Source organism: Bos indicus x Bos taurus, chromosome 19 (genome assembly GCF_003369695.1).
Source record: "Bos indicus x Bos taurus breed Angus x Brahman F1 hybrid chromosome 19, Bos_hybrid_MaternalHap_v2.0, whole genome shotgun sequence".
Taxonomy (NCBI): domain Eukaryota; kingdom Metazoa; phylum Chordata; class Mammalia; order Artiodactyla; family Bovidae; genus Bos; species Bos indicus x Bos taurus.
Window position 1 is genome coordinate 35,748,150 of NC_040094.1, and position 26,721 is coordinate 35,774,870.

The window sequence follows — 26,721 nt, forward strand, 5'->3', positions numbered from 1 at the left end:
GCCCCCTCCTCCCGGCCCCTTCCCCAGCAGGCCCAGCAGCCCCAGCAGCCCAGACCCCCGCCCCCTCCTTCAGAGGCCTGGGGCGCAGGAAGTCCACGTCCACTCCCATTACCCTGCTCGCCAAAAGGCCACCCACCCAAACCCCAGCCTGTCCTTCGCCCCAGAGAGGGGGCAGGCAGCTAAGGATAGGGCTGGACCCAGAACCCCCTGGGGGCCTCGGCTGGATCAGTCACTTGACATTTTCCAGACTGCTCAGGCATCGACCCCCTGACCACCTCCCTTCTGAAGCGGGGTGGGGGGGGGGCGGGGGGTGCCGAGAGAAACCGGCTGCAGAGCCTCCAGGGGTGGGGGGTAGACTGGAGGTCTGGCCTGCTGGGAAGAGGGAAAAGGGCCTTCCCGCCCGGAGTGCTGGCCCAGTAGCAGCAAAGAACAGGGCATATTTGGGAACTGGGGCCAAATTTCTCTCCCAGGACTAGCTGAATGGGGTGGGCGGGGCGGTGGGGAGCAAACAGGCGCAGCTCCCACCCCAGGGTAGCAGCCTCTGGCCAAAATTACTGCAGAGGTAAGAAGCCTGGCCGGTTGGAGCTGGGGTGGAATACAGATGTGAGAACAGCTGGTCTGCTGACACCCTTGGCCATCTGGGAGGCCCAGCCTGGCCTGGACAGGAGGAGGTTTGAGGACAGAGCAGGGATCTCCTGGGCACACACACAGCCTGGCAGGGCAAAGGGGGGTTGTCACCGGGCTTCTCTCCTCAACCAGCCTGGATACAGAGCCTGGGGCCTCCCCCAGGTCTTGAAAATTCTCAGTAACCCTCAGACCACGGAAGCAGGTGTAACAGCAGGACAGCGTGTCCGTCCCCTCCTAGGGCCTTGGCAGATCATACCGTTGACCCTCAAGCTGCCATCTGGAAGGTGATGTAACCTCTCATTTCACAGATGGGGAAACTGAGCCCTGGAGTTGGGGAAGGGGGTGGGGACAGGGCTCCTAGCTCCTCCCACCCCAGCTTGTAGGAGTCCTCCCTTTCTAGGGCCAAGGATGACAGGGAGGCCCTGGTTCGCTCCTTTGGAAATTTCAGAAAACTGTTTTTCTTGGGAGAAAAAAAGGGCAGGGGCCTGGTGTGGTGAAGAGCTGGAGAGAAATCACACTGTGCACCAACTACCCGCCCAATCTCCTCCTCCCCCCAAGCCCCTCCCAACCCCTTCAGACTCAGCCACCCTGGTGATGAGGGTCTTACTGAGGGTCCCAGGAGGAACCTCATGTGCGGCCCAGATGTGAATGTCACAAGCTCTTCACACGTGTGTGGCTGGTTAGGACAAACCACAACTTCACATAGGGCCTGGCAGTTTTGCGTCGCCCAAACAGGCAGCTCCTATTTTGATATGAGAGGGAGTCTCCATCTCAAGGCTGGATTCTGGGTTGGGGGGACTCTGCCAGATGAACAGCTGGGGCCACCCTGTGCTCCGGGCTCCCCTGCTGCCCCTCTGCTGGGAAGGGAGCTTCCATTTCCGGGCAAGGCTTGGATGGATGCTCTGCTGCCCCCTCTGCCCCCCATTCCTTGCTCTCCCCAAAACCAGGTGGATCCTGGGCAGCCCCCCTAAACACGTCGCCTGGTGACCAGAAGCACTGGCTTTTGGGGAAAGCAAACCACCAGCTCAAACCTGGAGGCAGCCTGGGACCGCTCTCCTCAGGACGGAAAATATTTGCCTTTGGTTTTCGGCTGCTGCTTTGTCCTGGCTGACTTTCCTCTCCTCCATGCAGCCGTGAGACGTGGAGGTGCTGGGGGGCGCAACCGAGGGGAGGGCAGCTGTCTGACTCCAGCGTCCAGCTGTTCTGAACAGCACTCTGTTTCTCTCCCAGGACGGACAGGATACTTTCTGCCCATTCTCTGTGCTTGTAGCTGAAAGCATGTTTCTTTCTCCCCAGGCCCGGCCCTCTCGGGCCTCCCCTCCAACTAAACCAGATCTCCTGGCCCACCCCAGATTCCGGTCACTAGGTGTCTGGGAAGCTCCTCTCTCAGTTGTTCGCAGTGAACTCAGCCCGACCCCTGGAAGCCTGTTCTGGAAAGCTGCGGGAGAATCTTTGCTGGCCAGCTCTGCGCTGACCACAGGGAGAGGGCAGTCTTCTATCGAGACGGGGGCTCCAGAGATGTCAGAGTCACATCGGCCAGTTGTGGGGGCTCGCTGGTGGCTCTGGAATACTGGGAGTTGTCACCTGGCCCAACTTGGTCCCCATCCTGTAAAGACCTGGGCTCTGATGCCACACAGCTCTGCACACCATGCTGGGTGACCTTGGGCCGCTCACTTCACCTCTCTGAGCCTCACGCTCCCCAACTGAAGCCTGCTCGTACCCCGACACGCCGACGCGGGTCCGTGAGACTGGCAGAGATGCCGTGCTTGGTGCCTGGTGGAGGAAGCACAAGCAGCAGCGGTTTCCAGCGCTGCCCATGGGGCGAGAGCCAGACCCTGCACTGCCTCTGCCTCCCAGGGAGCTAAGGGTGAAACAGAGCAGGTCCTCAGGAAGGGGCCGGAGCCGGGGGCTGGGACCCAGGGTTAAGGTCTGTGCTCAGACGTGTCCCGACCCCCATGGCAGATGAGCTGTCCTCCCGGCTGGACTGCCGCTGTTGTGTGTGAGCTGGGTGGAGGGCAGAGTCTGGGTTTCTGTGACTCTTAACGAGCTCCCAGGTGAGGCTGCCTGCTGGCCTGGGGGCTGCAGAGGGCAGCAAGCTCTCAGCCCCTGGAGGAGGCTGGGCTCAGTGAGGGGCTCTGAGTCCTGTCCTGTCCAAGGAGGGCTGCCCAGGACCTGGCGTTAGCCTGTGGCTCCATGTTCCCGAGCCGTCTGTCTCAGAGCCGGGGTCCTGCAGCTCTGCTCCCCCGCCCCCCAGACTCTGCACCCAGCCCTGCTTCCTGGTGGCACTGAAGGGCAGCTCATGCTGCTGAACCCATGGTCACTTCAAGTCTAGGCCTCCTGGGCCTCAGTGGCCCTGTCAGGACAGTGGCAAACTGGGCTAAACTCATCCCCCCTTTCCATTGATGGTTCCAAACCCTCTCCCCTTCCCTGACCCCTTCCGAGGGGCAACAGATCCAGACCCCAGCACTGACCCCAAGAGCTGCAGACCTGGGGTGGGTACAGGGCTCACCCAGACCCATCCTCACCACCTCACGTGCCTGGCGCTGCCCTAGTAAGCACTTTCACAACAAACTTCATCTTCATGCCAGTCCCGCGGGTGGGTCCCATGACCACCCTTGTTTCACAGATGACAGCGCTGAGCCCAGAGACCTGACGCCCGAGGCCACACCCTGGAGGAGGGGCCGGGGGCGGACCTGGGTTCTCTCAGGCTGGCTCGGCCCCTAGGCGTGCCAGACCACGGAGGATTCCTCTGGGGAAACCACTCGTTTTGGCCCCTCCAGTGCTGGTGTGGATGTGATGCCTGTCTCTCCCCGGCCGGCAGCGGGCCCCGGTCAAGTTACGGAGGTGGGGGTAAGCCGGTGCAGTCGCTGAGAGAGCTCTTTGGTGAATAGGAACCAGCTGTGCCTCTGCCCTGGCCCAGCCAGGCCCATAGTGGTCTGCATTGCATGAACTGCAGTATGCAGAAACCAAAGCCCGGAGATCCTATATGTGTCCCCGTGAGGGGCTGAGGAACACACATGTGCGGAGGTCTGTACCATGGATATGGGCTTCGTGTGTGGATGGGGTGCAGCTTCTAGGTTGGTGAGCAAACCACAGTGTAGACAGTGTGCAGAGAGGCCCCACCTGTATAAAAGAGGAGGGGTACTTGATTTTTCATTTTTTACTATGAGCCTGTGATACCCACTTAGGATTTTAAGCTTACACTGTGGATAAATACCTACCCTCCAGGCTGGCTCTGAAGATGGCTGGAGAGTGCGCCCCGTGCCGGGCTCCCATCTGGCCCGGCAGTTTTCCAGTTGCCAGGCTACAGCAGGCCGTGGCCATCAGCAGGAGGGACAAGCCCAGCTGCCAAGAGGAGCAGCCTCACTCAGTCCTGCAACAGGCAGCACGGCGATCATGCGTCATCTTACAGATGAGAAAACTGAGGCCTGAACCCCTACAGAGGCCAGGACCTCGCTTCTGGGTGCACCGCCTTGGGGGCAGCTGCCACGGCCAGGGCCCTTGACGAACGGGGCCTGGGGCTCACAGGGACGGCTCCCGGTCTGTGGGACACCGAACTTCTCACTCCATTTCTACCAGCACTCTGCTCCCCTCCAACTGCCAAAACAAAGGCAACACTCGTGATAAGGGCAGAGGCGTCTCTGGCTCCCAGGGGCTGTGAGGGTGCGGCTGACCGTCTGGGAATGCTGGGCTGAGTCCCAGCTGGGCCGCCCGCGCGCCCTGAGCCTGGGCCTCAGTACCTCAGTTGTGAGCAGGCGCGGGGGTCAGTCCCTGGAGGGCAGCGTGTCTAGGGACAGTGCCTGGCAGAGCAGGGCCCAATAAGCAAGTTGTTATTTCTAAGAGGAAAACATTTGTATAATTTTTTATAATAGAGGGCAAGTTCAGGAAAATCCTTGACCAGTCCTAGTGCTGGCTGAGGAGGGGGGTCAGGAAGCTGGGAGCTGTCTAGGGTGACAGGAACCGGGCTCTGGCCTCAGGAGCAGCTGGTGCCTGCCTGGGTGGGCGGCCATGCTGTCTCGGCAGGCAGTGGCCAGAGTGAGACCTGGCTGTCTGAGTTCTCAAGCTGGCACTTTGGGTAAGAGAGACTTGGCTGGCTGGCTGGAGGCCTCTGCAGGCCCGGGCCCGTGGAAAGAGGACTCAGAAAGGCCCTTCTGTCCTCCTGGCTCTGGGCTGCTCTTTTCCAGACCAGAGCCTCCTGTGTCTTTGGAAAGAGCATCGAGTACCCAAGGGCTGCTACTGACTCGCCATGTGACCTCGGGTGAGCCCCCGCCCCCACCTCTCTGGGCCTCCATGTCCTCACCCAGGAGACTGGGCCCACCTCACGGGGTTGAGCAAGAGCCAATGAGAACATGGACAGAAAAGTGCTTTGTCATCGTCACCCTCGTAGCTGCTTCTCACACGATGCTTACGTGTGCAGAGCCCTGCTCTAAGAAGCAGTCTACATATTTTAACTCCTCTTACCAATGATGCAACAGAGGCTCAGAGAGATTAGGGCACTTGTCCAGAGTTGCACAGCTTGTGAGGACCAGAAGCACCATGATAGCAAAGTGCTGTGAGGCCTGATTTTATTATAGTTCAAGGATGTGGGTCAGGTCAAGGATAGCCAAGCTGCACACTTCCTGAGGCAGCTTTGGCCAGTCCAGGAGGGCGGGCGGGGCAGAAGGGCCCTAATCACACCTGAGCAGGAACTCAGGCTCAGAGGAGGCTTCCCGGAGGCCTCCCTGGGTCCGCGTGGCAGGAGGCCTTGGGGGCTGTGGTGAGGGTCTAGAAGTGTCAGGCAGGAGCACCGACTCAGCAGCAGGTTCCAAACACTGATGGGGAGAAGCAGGGACAGCCTCGGGGTACCCCAGAGCCCACGCTTCCAACCCACCAGGCGACACCGCCTTCAGCGCATCCACCAGCTCACCCCCAGTGGCTGCAGGGTCAACACCCTGGTGTGACAGATTGCACATCTGAGGCCCAGCAAGGGCAGGGGTTCACACAGCGTGGGGGCTCAGAACTGCTCCCCCCACCTCCCACCTCTGGCCTCCTTCCTCATGCCTATAGGCCTGCACCAGCCTCGTCCCCGTCCCTGTCCCACTGCAGGGACTGTCTGACACCGAGGGGGTGGTGGTCTCCCTCCGGTCAAGACCTCCTTGGCACTGCTATCAGTATGGATGGACGAAGCTTCCAGCACAGCGAGGACAGGCCCCTGGAGACGTGGAAGGGCCTGAGATTCCCATGGGAAAGGGCTGGCTCCAGCAGACGCCCCTGCAAGCCGGCTTTGATGGTGGATAAGCCCCAGCTGGCTCCTCAGGCAAACTTGATCCTAGTGAACTGGACAGGCCCACAGGTCCACGCGGCACCCCCACAGCCCCAGAGCTCCCAGCAGTTCCCTCCACCTGCAAAGCCAGCGTGAGGAAGGTTTTGTCCTCCAAACACCCTGTATTTAAAGATCACCGTGTGTTCCCTCTCACAGGTGCAAAAGGAAAGCTAATTAGGCCTTTGATGGACGTGAGCAAGCCAGGGGTCATGGGCCTTGTGTTTGCCAAATGACTGAGTGAATGAATGGATGGATGGATGGGTGGGTGGACAGACAGGCAGTGGGTGGAATTGCAACCCCAAGCAATGCCATTGCTCATTAGCCTGAGCGAAATAAGACTTCCTCAAGGCTTTAAAGAGCATGGCAGGCAGGGACTTCCTTGGTGGTCCAGTGGTTAGGGATTCACCTGCCAGTGCAGGGGACACGGGTTGTATCCCTCATCCAGGAAGATCCCACATGCCACAGCTAAGACCGGGTGCAGTCAAAGAAGAAAAAGAAGAACATGGTGGGCAATTTCCAGGGTGCCAGGGACCCCCTGCAACCACCCCTGTCATGACACCTGGGCCCAGAAATGGAGGGGCACGGGGAGGGTGCTGGACCCCAGCTGCACCTCGCTGTGTGGGTCATCCCGGGGCCTCCAGAGCTCATCGAGAAGCCCCCTTTCCTGGGCCCTATCCCTGCGCTTGGGGCTCCCAGCATCACCCTGACCCATAAGTGTGCCCAGGGTCCCTGGGGACCTCTTGCTGGGGACCCGGAGGGCAGGTGAGGAGGAGGGCTATACATGCCTGCTGAGCCCGCCCAGCAGCTCTGCAGAGCTGGGGAGAGCAGAATGCTTGTCATCCACGGGGACACGGGGACGGTTTAAGGTGAAATTTAAGCCCATTAGTGCCTGGCTAATGACATCAGCAGCGATAGTGAGAATGAAGATGGCAGGGTGTGCGAGCACCATAAATTGTGGGGCCGGCGCCCGCCTCTGTCCTTGGGCCTGAGTCCCGCCCCCCACCCCCAGCCCCCGCGCCCCTGCCGGCCCCCCCAACCCCCCCAACCCCCGCCCCGGCCCAGCCCCCAGGGTCAGCGTGTGGCCGGGGCCTTAGCCAGAGCGTGAGAAAAGCTGGGCTAGGGAGCTGAGCGTGCAGGCAGCATCTCCCTAATCTCCCTCCTTTGATAACTTCTGTCTTTCCGTGCATACGCAAGAACCCAGCTCAGCCGCCGGCATCTCTTCCCGGGCTTGAGCCGTCGCCCTGCAGCTAATGCCTGACAGCTCTGTTTATGTCTCCCCATAATTCTCCAGTTTTATGTTTTTTTTTCGGGGCCATTAAGCTCCCAGCCACAAGCTCCTTCCCCTGCCCCCGCCTGCCTTTGTCCTTGAGGCCTGGCCGCCCCACCGCCCTGTGGGAGAAGGGCTGCCCTCCCCCAGCAGGTGGACAGGGGGCCGAGTGCTCACTCTGGACATCCCCATCCCAGTCCCGTGGCTTCTCATCACAGGGCTCGTCCCGCTCGTCCCCAGGGACACAGGACACCAGGGTGCCGGGGAGCCTGATGAGACCCACTCTCCCTCAGACTCTGGCTTCCTTTCCTGGGTGGTCTCTGCTCTTACCCCAGCCTCGGCCACTCCTGAGGGCAAAGCCCCCTGCCTTGACCCCCCTCTGCAGCTCCAGATCCCCAGATTCAGCGCACCCATGTCACCCTAAGGCCACCTCTGTACACACCTCGTCCTCTGCCCCCATCTCCCCATGGTCCATCTCTGAGGAGGCCCCTCAGCGTCCTCAGGGCCCCCCTCCTGTCCCCACGACCACAGCCCAGGTCTGGCCACGGGTCAGACTGGGTTCCCAGATCCCAGCCTCCCCACCACGTGGCCTCTCACAAGCTTGGCCCCAGGCACTCCCTTGCTCTACAGCCTTCACTGGCTCCCCATTACTTAGTCCCTGTCCTCAGCATGCTGCTCCCACTGCCCTGCCTCCTGCACTGAGACCAGGGGAGGCTGCCCCTCGCCAGGCCCCCACTTCCACAGGCCAAACCCAGGGCGGAAGGACTTCCTCAGCAGGAAGCACCTTTCCCTTGCACTCTGGGTGCCCACAATGCCCTCATGTGGCCCCTGTGGGTCATGGAGTCCCTGGTTGCCCCGCATGGACGCCTGGCTCCCTGAGTGCCCAGGGCAGGCAGCTGCCACTCAAGAGCCAGCTTCCCCCACCGCTGTGGGGGCAGTGCCCCGGGGCCCACACAAGGCCAGGTCTCCTGAAAGAGGCCAACTCGGGATGCCAGAAAGCAGAGCCTTCCAGACCCCCTTCTCTTGCCCTCCAGGAGTGACGGAGAGGAAGAGGTGGCCCCCCAGCCCCCTGCCTGATGCCCTGTCTGCCTCCTGAGTTAGAGCCACTCCTCCTCGGCCCTCCACTTTCCTTTCAGCTGAATTGCCTTTGCAACCAGAGGCCTCCTGCCCAACCTGCCCCTTCCCTGCACCTGTGGGCAGCTGAGGCGCCGCCCCTCCCCATGTGGGTGCTATGGGACGTTTGAGCCTGCATCCCGAGGCAGGGGAGTCGCATCCCCAGGGCGTGGGTGCCGGTGTTGCACCCTATCCTCCTCTTCACAGGTACTCGGCTTGGTTTCAGTTGATTCTGACCTTGTTCTGCATCCCCTGGGGTGTCTGGCCACAGCTTGGCAGGTCCCCCCACCCCACCCACCTCCCACCAAGACTTCCTGCCCTTGGCAGGTTCCACGGCCATGCGGGCAGCCCCCGGCCCACCTCTCCCTCACACACAGCCCTGGAGCACGGCGCGGGGTGCTGGCCCAGGCCATCCTATGCTCTACTCCCTACAATCCTGTTGTTAAGAGCAGGGCAAGCTTCGTAATTTGAGGGACCCAGCGCAAGATGAAAAATCTGGTTCCAGCTCAAAAAGCAACAGAGCCACACAAGAGCAAGTGCAGGGTGTTCTGAACGCAAGCCCACAAAGCCAGAGCCACAAAGCCAGCCCGAGGAGGTGAGCTGGCCAGCCGCCTCTCCCGCAGCAAGAAGACCAGGGTCTGACCCGCTGGTCACGCCTGTAAGGATGGCTCCTATCGACTGCACACTTGCTTTGTGTTGAGAGCAATGAACATGTTAAGTCAACAGACCACCAGACTCCATGGCTCACGGGGGTTCAGGGAGGTGTGATCTGCCCAGGACCCCTCTCCAAAGGCACAATGAACTCTGCTCTGAGGAGGAGGCTCCCAACTGAACCTGTGCTGATGAACCACTAAGACCCCCCATGTCAGCTCTGAGTGGAGCCCAAGAAACCACCGTAACCCTCCCTACATGCAGAGATGTGGAAGCGAAGGCTCCAAGAGGGTGTCCAACTCCTGCAAGGTCACACAGCATGCACAACCCCAGATCCCAGCCTCAGCAGCCCTGTTTCCAAAGACCCAGGCAGACACTCATGGACTGGTGCATAAGGAACCAGGCAGGACGTGAAAGCTAGGGGGGGACACACACAGATGCCGCACCAGAGGCCCGGGCAGTGACGTCTGTTCTTCTCTCTACACTCACTCTTGGTTATTTTCTGTATTTTCTCCAGCGAGCTGAGATTTTTGAAATGATCAACAGCTCACAGTTTTTGGAATGAACGAGGAACAGAGATTTGTGGAACAGAGTCCTGTTAATGGAGATACTGTGGATACAGAGTGGGGTTTACTTGCTTCCTAAGGCCCAAAGCTTTAGGGCCCCTGGTGTCTGGGTCTCCTTCCCTTCGTCACTGAGGGTTTAGAGGGCTCATGAAAGCTTGGGGGGCCTGGGCTGCCCCTGGGATGACCCCGCCTGGTTCTCTGGGGACGCCTGAGTGCTCAGGAAGCCGTAGGCCCTGAGGAGGGTGCTCACGGCAGGTCTTGGCATCCCCTTGGCCGGTCAGGAAGCAGGGCTGGTATCCACTGGACTACTGTCCTGCTGGATCCCTACTCCAGATCTTGCTAGTCCCAACCTTTCCCTGAGGGATCCCCCACATTCCTGAGGCCCCCTCAAACATGCACTACCCTGCCCTCCTGCTCATAGCCCAGTGGATCCTAGCCGCCCCGATACCCACAAGACCAGGCTCCCCTCCAGCCCCTAGGCACCCTTTCTGGCCTCATCATCTGGTGCTGGACGCTGCCTCCAGGCCTCTGAAGCCCCCTCCTCAGCCCAGAGCAGGGGCCGCGCCCAGTTCCCTGCCAAGCGGTGGCTGCACAGCAGGATCAGGACCACACCAAAGCAGGTCACCCCCACCACCCCACCTGGCCCAGAGTGGTGCCCAGGGATCCACTTGGGCCCTGCCTGCCCCTGGGAGCCGGGGCTGGACCGGGGTCCCTCCCACCCATGTGGATGCCAGGCCTCCTGCAGACAGCTCTGGGCCGCCTCCTGCCCTGGGAGCCCCTGGGTCTCAGGCTGAGAAGAGCTGACAGCTCCTTAATAAAAGCTGCCACAGACGCGCCTGAGTGACATTGCGGCGGCCGGCGAGAGGCAGCCCACATCAAAGCCCCATTTTTCTTCTTCCTGTGCGGCACTGAGACGGTTTCATAGAGAGCCCCACGTGCATCTGCGACAAAGACACTTCTTCTCACAACTGGCCATGGCCCCAGCCTCCCCAGATGCCCCGCCGGCGCCTGGCATGCTTCCCTGAGAGTGCGGGTTTCAGGGAGCACCCTGTGCTGAGGTCACCCAGACATGGGCCCAGGGGCGGCCAGTCAAAGGAACAGGCACACTGTGTTTCTTAAAACAAAAACTGACACCAGCCGACCCTGAAGGGCTCGGACCCAGAGGTCCAAGGATCTCAGCGAAGCCTTGCTCTGGCCTCAGACAGCTGGACGGGGGGCTGGTTGGGGACTGGCAGAACACAGTGGCCCCACCAAGCGAGTCACCTACCCGCGCTGCAGACCCGGCCTGGGAGCCAGACCCCGCTCCCTACCACCACCCCCGGCTCACTACTTGGCCCCCGCTGCAGTGTCTGTTGTTATGGCTGGGGTGGCTCCAGGTGAGGGTCCCAGACAGGCTGGGGCCTAACCATCTGTGCTCTCAGCTTCAAGCTGGGCAAAGAATCACCCTCTCTTGGCCCCTTTAAGAAATACCATCTGGAGAGGTGACCCTGTGAACCATGACCCCAGACCTTTGTCCCATGCACCCAGAGTCGGGGAGTGCATGGGACCCCGACCTCCTGGCCAGCCACAGTCTCCCCAAGTGTCAGGTGGGCTCGGGTGCTCCCCACATGTGCATTGGTGCAGGAGAGTTCCGGGCTCTAAGACACATGACCTCCCTGCCACCCCCGAGCGCGCAGTCACTGGAAGGCCTATGCATCACCGTAGGTGGTGGTGGGGCTGAACGTGCAGCCCACATCCAGGCCTTGCTTCTTGGGACTCTGGGGGCACTGACCACATGTGACCTCACTGACCACGTGTGACCTTCACCGTCCAAACCCACGGGAGATGAGACTGCACTGGGGACATCGCTCGATTCTGAGGCCAAGCGGCCCGAGGGTCCAACCCACCCTCCAGCCCTTCCTCTCCTGTTCTGGGTCACTCCCTTGGTCTCCTCTCCTGAGTCCAGGGGGCACCTTCTTAACCCCGAGATCACAGCAATCCTACCTCCAGAAACACAGCAACACGAGTGCCACACACCGCCCCCAGACCCTGCGTTCCCAATGCTCCCGGACGTTCCTGGCAGGCTTAGTCGTAGGCTGTAAGCTGCCCGGACTTTCCTGGGGTGCCACACAGCATGCCTGAACACTACGCAGGAGGAAATAACCACGCTGGCTGCATGCAGCCCAGGCGTGTCAGACAACTGGACCCTCGAGACCACATGGACGAAGTTCACAAGCTGACACTGGGATCCCAGGTAGGCCAGGCCTGGGGGGACACGAGGATAGTGATGCCCCCTCCTGATGTGCATGCTGGTCAGACACTAGTGTGTCCAGTCTGTAGCAATTCATTAGCCGGCCACTCAGGATACGTGCCCTTCTCTGCATGGGATCAATAAATAGTTAAAAAATAAAACCAATGAGACCTCAGCCTCTACTCAAGGCCTCCAGAGGTGCCTCGCTTTACTCGGAATGAAGTATGGGACCCTCCTCAGCCCGGGGGTCAAGGTCAGCTCACCTCCAAATACTCCCTGCTCTCCTCGGTCAATGGTAGCCTGAATGTCCCACCCCCCCCAACCAAGGAGGCAGGGTGGCCACAGGCCCGCCTTAGTCAGTGGAATTGGACTGAAAATGACATGTCACTATAAGAAGCTCCGTGAGCCCAAGTGTCTCCTTCCCTCTGGGCCGTGCAGCCCTCACGAGGCTTCTGTGGTTGTGGGCCCCTTAGTGACCACCGAGAGCCATCCCTCTGCCATCCAGTTGCAACACACAGCTCCAGGGAGTGGAGCCCTGTCTCCAGGGGCTGACCTTTGGGGATGCTTACTATGCGGGAGCCCTCTGGCCCTCACTCATACACCAGGCTTCCCAGGCCCTCTGTGGTCTGGTCCCTGATGAGCTCCGAGAAACGGAACTGCGCTGGCCGTGAACCCCACGGGGCCTCTCCTTCAGGCACACTGTGATCGCAGCAGTTCAGACGCAGCCAGGTCCTTCCTGTCCTAGGCCTTCGTGCCTCCCCCCGGCACCCATGTCCCTGGCCTGCCCTGCCTGAGAGGACTGCCACCTGCGGCCCCAGCACTCAGGCGGCGCCAGCTGCTCCCTCTGGACACCACGGCCCAGCCCACATCACCCTCTCCTGCTCCTCTCAGGGGCTCCGTCGTGGGGAGGCATGCGGTCAGCCACCCATCGTCTCCCCCAGGAGCAGCAGGGGGTAAAGGCACACAGGCTTGGTCTTGACCACAAAGCCAGGGGTGGCCTGGGAGGCTGTGGATGCCCCAGCTGAGCTCTGGGACCCGTCCCAGACCTGCAGAGCCAGAGGGCGTGCTCTTAAACCCACTCTCCCTCCTCTGGTGTCTAAGGGTGGTCATGACCTCAAGGGCCTCTTATTGGGAAAGTCAGTGTGCAGGAAGGATCTGGGGGCACTCAGGGGAGACGGCACCACCAAGTAGCCTATTCTGGGTAATGCAGGTTACAGTTCTAGGGAAAGAACATCTTTTCCAAAGACTCTGTTTGAGGCCATGAGAGAAATGACTTCAGCTCAGCTGCAAACACCCAGTACTGGCTGGGGACCCGCCCGGAGCAGCAGGGTTTCAGAACGGCCACCACTGGGGTCCACCCTGGGCCTCAGCTGAGTCTCCAGTCGTGGTGACAGGAGCACCAAGGCGGGGCAGCGTGGGCAGGACTCTGAGCACGTCAAGGAGCGAAAACACTGCCGAAAGAACAGGCCCCATGGGCCTCCTGTCCAGGGGGCTCTCAGTTCCATTAAGTCGTCCCACTTGCCCCTCCAAGTCCGCCACCCAGAGCAGGGTCAGTGGGCACAAAGGTGATGGCAGCAGCCACAGCAGGGGGGTTCTCTTTGCCTCTGAGCACCGCACAGAACTCAGGAGCTCAGAGAGGGTGGGTGACGTGCTCAGGGTCACACAGGGAAGCAACAGCTGGGGGCTTGCTCTCCTGCCTGGTGGGCGGGCCCCTCACCGCCAGCAGGCAGATCCCCCGCCCCGCCTCCCCCCGCCCCGCGTTCAGACTGAGTCCCTGAGCTGGGCCTGCACTGCCCGCCTGGGGGCACTGCTCTCCTTTGTGATCTCATCTCCCACCCTGCCCTCCCCGCACAGGCTGGCAGTGGGTGGCGGGGTGAGGGGGTGGCGGGGTGAGGGGGCGGCAGGCATCTCTGGGCCTTTGCGCACACTGTTCCCTCTATCTGGATCACCAGTCCCCTGAATCTTCTCATTGCCCAAAGCCACCTCCTCCTGGAGGCCCTCTGTGATTGCCCGATAGCTATAGGAGCCCCTGTCCCCATGGCCCTCACCACTCTCTGCAATCACCTCCCTCCTGTACTTGTTGACTCCCTTCTGTCTGTCGGCCCTATGGATGGTGAGTCCCCCGTGGATGTTGAGTCCTGAGGATGGTGAGTCTCGTGGATGGTGAGTCCCTGTGGATGGTGAGTTCCCCATGGATGGTGAGTCCCCCATGGATGGTGAGTGCCCTGTGGATTGTGAGTCCTGTGGATGTGAGCCCCCCATGGATGGTGAGTCCTGTGGGTGGTGAGCCCCCGTGGATGGTGAGTCCCCTGTGGATGTGAGCCCCCCCATGGATGATGAGTCTCGTGGATGGTGAGTCCCCTGTGGATGTGAGCCCCCCCATGGATGATGAGTCTTGTGGATGGTGAGTCCCCTGTGGATGTGAGCCCCCCATGGATGGTGAGTCCTGTGGGTGGTGAGCCCCCATGGATGGTGAGTCCCGTGGATGTGAACCCCCATGGATGGTGAGTCCCATGGATTTGAGCCCTCCATGGATGATGAGTCTCGTGGATGGTGAGTCCCCCGTGAATGTTAAGTCCCCATGGATGGTGAGCCATGAGCATAGGGTCCCACCTGTCATGCTGAAAGGTCAGATTGCAGCTGCTTCCAGCTTCCAGGCCACCCTCACAGCCCACAGGCTCCCACCTGCCGACAGCACTCCCTCCCTCCCCTTGCACCTGCTTGCCCTCCTCCCAAGCCCACTCCCTTATTCCCAGCCCTGCCCCATGCTCAGACCCCTCCTGGCTCGCCTCTCCAGCCTGATTTCAGGGGTGCCCCCTGCCCACCTTCCCAACTCTCAAGCCTCACCAGCAGCACTAAACCACAGGGCACGACCTGCACCCACCAGCTCTCTCATCCCCGACCCCCACTTTGCACTCACTGGACTCAATCATCTTAACAAATGCTCAGGGTCACCTCCTCTCCACTCTGTGTGACTTCCCTCCCTGGACCCGTTGTCCACTGTGCCAGCAGTCTACCCACCAGGATTGACAACCGTTTGCCTCCCAGAGTGCCCCAGCACCCGGCACATAGTAGGTGCTCAGAGAAAGAGAGTGATGTGAGCTGGTGAGTGGACCAGGGCCTTGTGATTCCGGAGGCCGGAGCTGGAGGATGAACACGAGCCTCTAAGACCAGTGAGGACTCTGTTATGGGTTCCCTGGGCACCAGGGTGACAGCAGCCACTTTCATCCGCTCGCTGTACGCCAGTCATTCACACATGGATCACCTCTTCCAGCCTCGAGTCAACACCAGTGCTGTTATTATCCTCAAAGTAGAGGTGAGGATGCTGAGCACAGAGAGAAAGAACTAGCCCAAGGTCACACAGCCAGGAAGCAGAGGAGCTGGGACGTGAACCCAGGTCTGTTTGACTTCCATACACATGCTCTTCAGTCATGAGGAGCTGTGAGCCCTGAAGCTGGCCATTCCAGGAGGCTCTGGAAGGCTGCAGAGAGGGGCTGTCTGCCAGGCGTTCCTCCCAAACTGCCCCATGCTGCTCCCTATGGCCCCACCTTGTTGCCAGATGGCTCCTCCCTCCGTCCATCTCCAAATCCTTTGACTGGGAGGTAGGGGCCCCTCAGGAGCCTTTCCCAGCCTGGCTCAGGTGGCCTGGGCCATGCAGGGTGGGTCCAGTGGGCTGTGTCACCAGGGACAGCTGAGGTGACCCAGGCTCAGCCAGGCTGGGGGACATTCCCAGGCAGTTTCCACCTCTGCTCCGATAAGGTCCATGGGTGGCTGCCAGCTGAGGGCTGGGGGACCACTCTGGGGTAGGACTCTGGGTGTGGGCCCTGCATTTGGGGGCTACTCTGCAAAGCAGCGAACCTGGGGCCAAGGCACCAACTGAGCTGCCATCAACTGTCAGCATCTGGGAGCCCCTGGACCAAGGGACATGGGACTGAGTCAAACTTCTGGTTACAGTTTGGGTGCCTTTGGCTCAGATGCTGAGCCTGCCCTGAATCACTGGGCCCCTGTGGTCCATCTCTCCACCATCATAGCATTAAACCCATACCACACATTCCAGGCACTTGTCTGTCTCTCCCAAGCCTGGCAGCCCCATGCGGCCAGAACCCTGACTGGGTCCCCAGCCCTGTCCACACAGAAGAGGCCCTTATGCAAGTCTGCCCTTCTGTAATATCCCACGGCTCACCTCCTCCAGGAAGCCCTCTCTGAACACCCTGCTTCCTCTACCTTGGCCACTGCACACCTTTAAAGCACAGATCTCACCCTAAAGCTCCAGTTACTGCCAGATCCAGTTCATGGCATCCCTGTGGGCTCCACCCAACCTCTGCTCACTCACTTTTGGGGACAGAGGGCTCACTCCCCACAGCTAGAAGAGTGAGCACCTACTGGGCATCAGCCTCTGTTCTGGCCACTTGATGCTGCAGCAGGACAGCCCTGGCCTCTGGCCCCCAGAGAAGCGCTGGACATCCTAGTCCAGTCGGGCCCCTCTGGGGAGCTGCACCCTTGACAAACCCCCAGACACATGGGGAGACAGGAGCTGTTCCTAGCATGCTCAGCAGGAACAGCTGGTCACCCAGGGGTGCAGGAGGGAAGGATGCTGCTTGCTTTTAAAAAACATGTGACCGTGTCTGGTTCCAGAGTAACCGGAAACCATGATGCAGCCAGGGCATCCATGGGTGGTGAGATCCTAGTGGGGGGGCCTCATCTTCTCAGGGTTGCTGCTTATTTGCTGAGTTTCCCACAATGGACATATATTATTAGTCACCGGCGGGGGACAGTCTGCCCACTGACGCCCCCACTCGGCCAGGCCCAGGTCTGTCCTGGTTTGTGTCCCGCTTTCCAGTGGCAGACAACCAGGGACACCACTCCTCGCACGTGGGCCCTGTGACCCGCTCGCTTCTCCAGACCCGCTCCCGGGCCCTTGGCAGCCCCAGGAGCAGAAGCCTCTTAACCTGTCCATGCTATTCCCTGTGGGGTCTGTGCTGGTCAGGCCCCCACTGTATGGCAAAGTCCCCAGGGCAGGGACCATGGGTGTGACGTGGGGCTGGGCACACAGCAAGTGCATAGTGACAGCTCGCAGAGAGTGGCTGCCTCCCCTGCCTCCCACCCATGCAGGCGGTCTCTCTTCTCCAGCACTTACAGGCGATGCCATCCCCTAGCCTGGAGCCCTGAAACACTGCTACAAGAGACAACATCTGTGGCTCCTCGTAAACCAAATCCAACTCTGTTCCTCCCCAGTTTAAAACCTTCCACGGCCCCTCAGTGTCCCCGAATCACCTCCCTCAACTCTGTATCCACAGTCTTGCACCTTCTGACACCTGTTCCCTCCTGCAGGTCCCCTCCTCTACCAAAACGCCTCGACCTAGAGCACACCTGCCACCCGGGCTGCCTCATGCCTCTGGGCCTTTGCACATGCCAGTTCCTCTGTCCAGAGCAGACAGACTGGCCCCTGCTCATCCTTCTGATCAAAACCCTGGGAAGAGGCCTCCTGTCCCCGCCCCTCCTGAGTCCATCTTGTACACACATTGATCATTCCACTCAATGCAATTAGAGGCTGGCACGTCTGTCTTCTTCCAAACTGGACGCGACAGGGCCCAGGCCATTCGTCTTTGTTTTAAATCCCTGGTGCCCAGATACCGCCTGCAGACAAACAGGCACTCGGGAATGTCTAGCTGACAGGTGGGTGGGTCGGTAAACAACATCTGCACAGCCCTTAACAGTTTACGAAGCCTTTTCCAGTCCTGTGTCTCCTGTGTCTCCTGCTCCTCCACCAGGGCAGCAGGGAGCAAAGGCCCCAGACCCCAGCCCTGAACATGGGCACCGCCTCCTAGGGGCCCCGGGCCCCTCCCCTCCACCTGGGCAGGAGCTTCGCTTGGCTGGGAGCCTCCAGCAGGCTCACCAGGAGCAGCTTGGACCCCTCCTCCTGTTTTCAGCAGGAAGGAAACTGTTTCCCCTGCCAGAATGGCACCCCCCCGACTCCTGGGGAGGGCAGGAGGGTGCCCAGGCGGCGGCCTGGCCGGTCCAGGCTCGGCCGCTATCCCGCCCAGAGCCGTGGGATGCGGCGGGCTGGAGCCGCAGCCCCACCAGCGAGTCTTGGTAACAGTTGCTATGTAAAACGCTCGGAGGGGGGATTTACTGTCAGCGTTAATAATAGATGAAGGTTTCAGAATTTTTGATGCCTTACGTTCTAAGCCGTTTGATTTATAATGTCTCTGGAAAGGGAGGGATGAGGGTGGGGGCAAGGGAGGAGGCCCAGAAGCGCAAGCTGGGAGCATATCCCTGTCACCTGGCCAGACAGGGAGACCAAGGCCCAACGGTGGGGACGCCAGGGGCCTGCAGATGCCTGCAGCTCCGAATTCAAGAGGGGAACCGAGGTCTGGGCCCCTCCCGCGCCTTGGGTTGTTTTGATGGATTTCTGCTTCTCCTTTTAGCGCGAGCAGGTGTGTCTCGAGTAGGCTCCGGAAACTGTGCTGATGGTGCCCGTGGCGGGGGCTGTCGGTTACTGGCTCCACAGAGGCAAATCCAAGCCCCAACTTCCCTTCTCCTGCCAGTGGCGGAAAGTCTTCCGAGGGGAGTGGGCCTTGCGGGCAGGAAGCAGGGCTGCTGGCCGGGCCCACCACCCCACCCGAGGGGCTGGAGGAGGAGCAGGAGAGGCCTCCCCTGGGCCAAGCTGCCCCCAACTGAGGCGATTTGGTGCTGGTCTTCAGGAGGGTGCCTCCCCCACCTCCCTGCCTGGCTTCCTCCAACCCTCCACAGCCTCTCTGGCCAAGCCAGGAGGTCTTCAGACAGGCCCTGTCCTCCCTGGATTCCCAAGACCCCAGTCTTTGGGCCAAAAAAATGGGTCCCTGGGCCAGGCACCCCCACACCCAGACTGTGACCCCTCACTTCGACAGCTGTCCCCAAAAGTCACGTCATCTCCCACTTTCAAATGGGGGGTCCTCCCGCCTCCCTCCTCAGGCTCAAAGTCCTGGCAGACCCTTGCTCCAAGAACATGGGAGAGCCCCGCCCTCTCTGGCCCCCATTTCCTGGTTCGGGAATCAGGTGAAATGTGGAGGACCCCCAGCACCGCCCTGCCACCAACACCCCTTGGGGCTGCGAGCACCCTGCTAAAAGCAATGACACAAAAGTCACCACCAGAAGACCATCTTCACCAGGTGGGCACATCACCCCATGAGCAGGCAAGAAGACCGTGGCCTTGGGAGGACCCCCACCCGGCCTGCCGCCCACCTGGGTCACTACCAACCAGGTCTCTGCCAGGCTGGAGCTGGGCACCCCAGAGCCAGGACACAGAGACCCAGCTGCAGGGCTTGAATACCCCCAGAACCCTAGATGGAGGGCTGCTCCCCTGGATCCTGCAGAGCCCCTGCCTGTCCTGCTGGGCACTTGCATCAAGAAGGGCACCTATAGCAACAAGGAGCTCTCTAGGGGGGGTCTGCCCAGTGGGAGGAAGTCCTGCCACGGTGAGGTGGGGTGTTCTTCCAGGTCAGCTCCGCAGGACCCAGGAGCAGCAGCCCCTTCTTCACTCAGCTCTCCAGTCACCAGATACCCACCAAGGGCCCTCTGTGAGCAGGCCCTGTTGGGGACACACTGGGGACACATGGGAGTCTGACCTCGTCCCCACCTGGGGCCCCAGGAGACACACTAAGTATTATCTACACGGTAGTGTGGGGAGCAGGTCTGCGGGGCTCCAGGGGCCGCAATGGCTCAGTCACACCTGAGGGTACAGGGACCAGACACCGAGAAGAAGGTCCAGGGGCCTGGGAGATACCCCCTCTTCTGGTTCAGAGAAACACCTCTGCTGTGGGGGAACCCTGGATGACGGGGACTCAGAGTGCTTCCTGGGGAGGGGGCTTTAAAGGGTCATGGATTCCCAGTGTTTCCAGGATGCTCGCTCCCCAGAGGCAGGTGTCCCTTGAGGGGACTCTGTCCAGCCTGTGGGTGGGAAGGGCATCGCTCCTCTCAGGGCCCGAGGATCTTCAGTGGAGAAAGATCCCTGCATAGGGACCTCTGCTTCAGCGTCTAGCAGCCTCTGTTCTCCGGAGCTTCACTGCTGGGCTCTGCCAGCCGCCCTCCAGCCAGGCTGAGCTGGAGGGCAGGGCAGCAAAGGTGGCCTGCAGGCTTGGCCTTGGCAAACAGGAAATTCCAGCTCACTCTTGAGTGGGCTCGAGTGCTGACTCCCCTGGTCCACTCCAAGCCTGCAACCCTCCTCTCTGCACCAGCTGCCAACACCCAGGCTTCCCAGCCTCCCCGACCCCATTTCAGGCTAGGGCCTGTGGTGGGCTAGGAGCAAAGCTGTGAGGAGCCGAGAGCCCATTTAACTGGCCACTCATCATTCACAATCATGCACACGGTGTGCCCTGCCCCGTGTCTAGGGCTGACAGCCCAGAACTGGGTGCTGCCAGGCTGTGGGGACATGCTGCATAAACAGGTCACCAAACCAGGGTGACAGCACTGTGATGGAAAAGCCCAGGCTGTGTGAGCCCAGAGGCCTCTAGCCAGCCCAGGCCTCCAGGAGGTGGCGTCACTTAGACTGGTCAGCTGCATGATGTGAGGTGCTGTGGGGTGTGGCTTTGTCTACTTCCTCTCCCCGTCCTTGACCTCCTCCCTGTCCTACTGCAAAGCTTCTGTTCATTAAGTCTCCCCAGAGAGGTGGGCCTTCTCCACTTCAAATGATTAGCTCCCTGAGCTTCAGTTTTCCTGACCCATAAAATGGACCCAATGAATCACTCATGTCAACTAAAGAAATATTGACTCATCTTCTCCCCCACTCTCTGAGAGGTCAACTTCATTAACCATCTTCCTACCCCAAGCGAGACCTGTGGGCAGCCCCAGCCACTACACAACACAAGCTCAGGACTCTAGGAGCACCAGGAACCAAGCGTCAGCATGTGAGGGCTGCCAGGTCATTTGTCATGCCTTTAACGATGGAATTTACAAAAGCCAGCTAATCAGTGATAATGGGCATAATTTCTGTCACTTGGTTGTTGCTCCTAACCTGAGTTATCACGAGAGGCAGGAGGGCAAGGATAGGAGTTGGGGGCAGGCCATATGTTACGTATGCACAAGATAAGAGAAGACACTCTAGGTGCCAGGCTGCACAGCTTGTCCAGTGGAATGCAGGCTGGATTTCTGCTGGGCACTCTTGTGCAGTATACAACCTATACAACTGCACACTTTGGCCCTAGGTTCAGGGGAGTGCCAGCATGGAGACCTTTTCCCAAACAGGTCTCCCCAGCCTTTCAGACCACTCAGCCCAGGTGTGAGAACTGCCTGAAATCAAATGCAAATTGTGTGTATCTGTGCATGCACGAGCACATTTTTCTAAGGAAAATAAGAGTATTTTCCAATTCCTATAGTGTGCAGAGGCCCTGTAGTTAAGACCTGGACTGGGCCCAGGGTCTGGGATGAAGTGTGAGACAGAGGTCTCAGTAGAGTCTGGAGACACAAATATTTGACATTCTGTTTCTCAAACACTAAAACCACACAGGCTTGAAAAGGGCAGATTCTGGGTTGCTTCCCTTAAGATCTGTGGTTTAGGGGTGGCCTGAGCCCAGGAATCCGTTGTGGTACAAACTCCAAGGTTTGGATCAAACCAATGCTCCAGAAGCTCTGGTTTAATACTCTGCTACTACTGGCTTTGCAGGGCATGGTACTTTTTCTTTTGGTATTGGTGGGGAACAATGTCTACACCTCATCCAAACCCCAAAAGGTGGATCTGTGTACAGCAATGTGAGCACAGCAGTGTGTGAGCACAGCAGTGTTCACTGCAGTGTGTAGAGCAGTGGCAGTGCCCGGAGCAGAGGCTACAGAGTTCTGTCACCCCCACTCCGGGCAGAGTGAGTGGACCCTAGGCCTCCCAGGGTCTCTGTACCCAAGGTGTCCCCTGAGTAACCCTCACCAGCCCATTTCTGTACCACGCTTGCCTCTTGAGGCAGGGAGGCCCTATGGCTCTCCATGTGGCCAGAACAGGGGACCATTGACGGCAGACACACACCAAACCAGGCTTCTCCAGCCCAGGGTCCAGCCACTCACCCCGCAGTCTGGCCTTGGACATAAACCCTTCTGTGTCTTTGGAGTCAAGGGGCGTCTGTTTCTCCTCTTGAGTCCCAGTGTCCAGCACTTGGCCTGCCAAGGAGGCCTTGGGGGCAGCCAGATGAATGGATTCATTCAAAAGTATAAATTGAGCACCTACTGTGTGCCAGGTCACATGTAGGCCCTGCCTGGATGGCAGCTGGGTATGGGAGGGAGACGCACAATTAAAGGTACAACCGCACCGGAGACATCTAAAGCAGAGCAGACACGTGGTCTGTGTGGAAAGCTTGCCCAGGATGGGTGAGGGGTGGCCAGGAAAAATGACTTAGAATCCTGGAACAGACAGCGCACGTGCAAAGGCCCTGTGGCAGGAAGGGGGCCGGGTCGGCGGAGCGGACCATCAAGTGCACAGACCAGGATAAGGAGTCGGCCCTTTCAATGCCAGACCCCTAGGACGAGAAAAAACGACCAGAGTCAGAGCTGGGCCGAGGCTGCCTTTGTTCGGATCGCGGCCCACGCTCACTACCTCCATCAACACGCCCCCCGCCCCCCCCCAACCTCTGCAGCCTTTCCGGAAGCCACGCCCATCCCAGCCGCGCGCGCGCCAGAGGGGCAGAGCGCCCCGCCCACTTCCGGGCCCGGGATACTCCCGCCCCTCCGCATCATGCCGGCCAATCAGGGGTGGCGACCACATGGGGGCGAGGCCTGTGCGAACACAAAAGGCCAGAAACCCACACAGGCCCGGGCGCTGTAACCATGACTACCGGCGCCCTCACACCGCCCCGCGCGCAGCCGGGGACGCGCCCGCGAGCCCGGGGCCGGTAGGGGTCCCGCCCGCGGCCCGCTCAGCCCTCTGCTGTTGCGGCTGAGTTACAACTTCACATTTTGCCCAAGGCTGAATTCGCTCATTAATTCAACATTTATTGAGTGCCTACTATGTTCAGAGGCTAAAGATCGCCACTGAACAGGCCAGACTCAAAATCGGGAGAGAGTGCAGAAGGGAGGCAGCCAATGAGCAAAGACATAAGTAAATTACAAGACCAAGTGACTAAGCACCTCTTTGGGGAAAACAGATTGGAGTAAGCGGGGACTGTCAGGCCCCGCAGTCCCACACGGGTGACACTTGAGGGAAGGCTCGGGGGAGGAACAGGCCCTGTGGCGGTGGAGAGAGGGGCAGCCAGCCCGAAGGCCCTGAGCGTCACCAGCCGGCCAGAGAGCAAGGAGGCCCCGCGTGCGTAGCTGAGAACCGGAGGACAGGGACCAGCCGAGAGGTGCCAGCACAGGCCCAGACAGGTGCTTCCTCAGCCAGTGCCCACTCCTTCCCCTCCTTCCTTTCCTGCTGTCCTTCTGTTTCTCCTCCCTCCAGGACCAGAAGACACTCCCTCAGCTCAGGTTGGAAACACCTGGGTCACTGGTCTGGGCAGCAGACCAAGCTCTGGGGTTCTGCCAGCCTTTGCATAAGCTGTTCCCTCTGCCTGGAACGCCCTTCCAGCTCTCACCCGCCTTAGCCCTCAAGGCCTGACCAAATGTCACCTCCTCCAGGAAGCCCAGGAACTATCCCCTATACAGACCCTCTCGGACCCTGACCGACACCCTCCCACGTTCCCGTGGGTCCTCTGTCCTTTCTCTGCATGGGTGGCAGGCAGGGGGTGGCTGCCAAGTGACAGAAAGGCCAGCAAAAGCACTTGAAGTCATAACAGGCAGGGAAGACAGACCTTGAAGCTGATGGCCAATGGTTAGCAGCACGTGTGCACCTTCCCCGATGTGGAAGGGTGGGTTCTGCTCTAGCCTCCATGCACAGGCGCCCCCAAAGGGCCCAGAGCTGGTGACTCAGGAACAAGCAGAAGCCATCCAAACACACACAGCTAAGATGTCCCCTGTACCACCCCCCCACCCCAGGCGAGGACAAACCCTCACAAGACGAGGAAAAGGGGAAGCCAGTACCTATGGCCCAGGCTGCACACAGCTGCCTCCTTAAATGGCCACGTGTCTGGTGTGTCAAGACTCGGGGTGAGAGCGTCAGCCAGATCCTTTGGACAGGCGGCCTTTAGGATGAAGCAGGGCAGGGCAGCACTTGACAATGTGGGTCCTTGAGCCAGCTCTGGCCCTAACAGGTCACATGAGCCTCAGGCTCCTAGTGTGTAAACAGGGTCAATAGTAACACTGTGAAAACTGCACTGATGAAGTCAACAAACCCTGTGTCCTCTTCCTGGAGCCATAGCTGGACTGCATCTCCTGGCCTCTCCTGCAATGAGGGATGGGCATAGGACTGAGTTCCAGCCAATGGCACGTGAGCGCTGGAGAGGTGCCCCATCCAGATGGGGGACCAAGCCCAGGCCACAGGGAAAGGCGGGGCCACGTCACCACCTGCTGACCAGAAACTCTTGGACTCCTGGAAATGTTTGGGCTTGTATGTTACTACAACCAGTCTCACGCTAACTAGCTTGGGGATCCACTCACCCATTTCCTCTTCAATACATATCATGAGGGTATTGGGGACACCACTGTGGAGCTCCCTAGTCAACAAAGGCTGTGCTCAGCAAGTGCTTAGAGCAGGGAGCTGGGGACAGAAAGACTTCCCTGAGATGGGGTCTCAAGGAGAGGGGAGCAAAAGGGAGAGGCTGCAGGGGTGGGAGCCCTTCCGCCTGAGGAACACGATCCACTTCCAGGAACCCAGGTGGGGAAGGAAGCGGCCAAAGTGGTTTGACTCCCATCATCTCCCAGTTCTGAGCCTCAGTTTTCTCATCTCTAAAATGGACATGGTGCTAATAACATGGTCTTACAGGGAATCTCTGGATTTCAGGGGAGAGAAAGCCACTTGCAATGTCCCTGGATGCCCTTTCATCCCGACATCACCCAGAGAGGGAGGAAGGTCTCTGCCTGCGGCTGCACGGTGCAGGGACATGGCTCAGGAGGTAGGCAGAGCTGGTCAAGGGGGCAGGGCTGCTGCTATTAAGGCTCCTGCCACACAGGCTAAACTTCAAGGAGCGTCTCCAGCCACTAGTGCTATCAGGCAGCAGCGGAAGTGCTGGCTCTCTAGGGAGGCGGGTGAGACCGTCCCTGGAGGCAGCTCAGGGAGCTGGTGCTGAGAGCGGGAACTCTGCTGACGGGCAGATGCTGGCAGCCATTCAGCCTCCTTCTGGACAGGGGATGGGCAGCAGAGTCTAGGGAGAGGTCTGGGAGGTCCCGGGGGGCTGATGTCTCGGGCATGTCCTCGCTGCCCCATGCCAGCCTGGCTGCTGTCTCCTGAGATCAGGGGCAGGAAGGACACGGCAGGTCTGGGAGGTGTGCTTGCTGCCAGGCAGGCGGGGAGGTCCGCCCAGAGCCTCCCACCCTCACATACCTGCTGGGCTCCCCAGCTCTCTGCTGCCAGCACCCAGGCTCCCAGGACCCCAGCCTGCCTCTGTGCCACAGCTGCTCCTCAGCCATGCTTCTGCACTCACTGTTTCTTCTGCCAGGCATGCCAGGCTTACCTCCCATCCCTTTCCACCTTTCCTATCATCTTTCTAAGAGCCACTCGGAGTTCTAAACCTGGCTGAGCGAGCTGGCCGAGCAACTTCCCCTCTAAGCCATGGCTTACTCACTGAGAACATGTGGACGCTATTTCTTACCTCACAGGGTTGTTGGTGTTGGTGCAAATTAAACACGACAACGTATGTGAAAAGCACCTGACAGCAAACAGCACCAAGTACTGGGTTGGCCAGAAAGTTCATTCTGTTTCCCTGGGCAACCCCGAATAAGCTTTTTGGCCATCGCAATTGTCATTTTAAAAGTTCCCCACCCCCTGCAAAAAAAAAAAAAAACAACCAACTTCTTGCAGCAGCACCTCTTCCAGGAAGCCTTCCCCGATCACACCTCCACCTCTTCCAGGAAGCCTTCCCGGATCACACCTCCTGTATTGGTTTAAGCCTTTTTGCTGGTCCCTCACTCCTAGGGTATCCCCTGGCCTGACACCCCACGGGATGACAATGATTTGTCTGGCTTCTGCCCCAGCCCCAGTAGGCTGTGTCTTCCCTGGCGGGTGCCAGGCCCCTCAGTCAGTGTCAGACAAAGAAGTTGAAAGAAGCGTTGAATGGCACAGGCCCAACAGCAGCCTCCTCTGTCTTGCCCTGGAAGGTGAGAGGACAGGCCTCTCAAGTGCCCCAGGACTCCAGGATTCTCAGCCTCCACGCTCGGACCAGGCTGCCAGGCAGTCCCCTGCCCAGAGCAGTCCTGACCTCGGCCCAGGCCCTCACTCACCCCTCTAAGCTGCACTGATGGCGGCGTCCATGGAGGGGGGCCAGTCCACTCTACCCCCTCACCCTCCACCAAGCTGCTGGTCAGCGGTGGCCAAGTGCCAAGCGGCCAACCCAAGCTCAGGGCTGGCTGGAAAGGCGGCGATAAAATATCCCAGGTGACCCCAGGAGCCGAGGGAGGCAACGGGTGGGGGTCTGTGAGCTGTCTCCATTTCTTCTAGAAATCTCAAGGGTGCTGTGCATTTACCCCAAACACAGCCAGGCTGACACAAATCCAGCAGGGCCCTGCTCTGGGCCAGAAGGCTGTCAGCTCGAGGCCCCACTGGCCATCTCGCCCCACCCAAAGCTCAGGAGGCAGTTATGGATGTCTTTGATTAATAAGAAATGGGGGCAATGAATTAATCATTATGTAATAAATGCAGCTTGTTTGGCAGCCATATCTTTCAAAAACACGGCTCTTGTGTGTGAGAAATAGCAGAGGGGGTCCCTCAGTAAACACACATGGCACTCCGGGGGCAGCTGCGTGTTTGCCCCAGGAGCCCCTGTACCTGGTAGAAGGCAGTGACAGCCTCAGGCATCTTGGTGGGGGCGGAGGGGAGGACTTGGTTGCACCTGGCCAAGAGTCCCTGGAGGTGGCGGTGGCGGGTGGGAGTCTGACAGAGAATGGGGCTCCGGGCTCGGCCCCAATCCCCACTCCCTGC

The 26,721-nt window shown here is 59.8% G+C and overlaps 1 protein-coding gene across 3 annotated transcripts in view; it reads right to left on the bottom strand.

The window, feature by feature from the left end:
• Positions 1-26,721, bottom strand: part of RAI1 (retinoic acid induced 1) — a 103,221-nt gene that overhangs the window by 23,974 nt on the left and 52,526 nt on the right. The gene's annotated exons all lie outside the window — the stretch shown is intronic.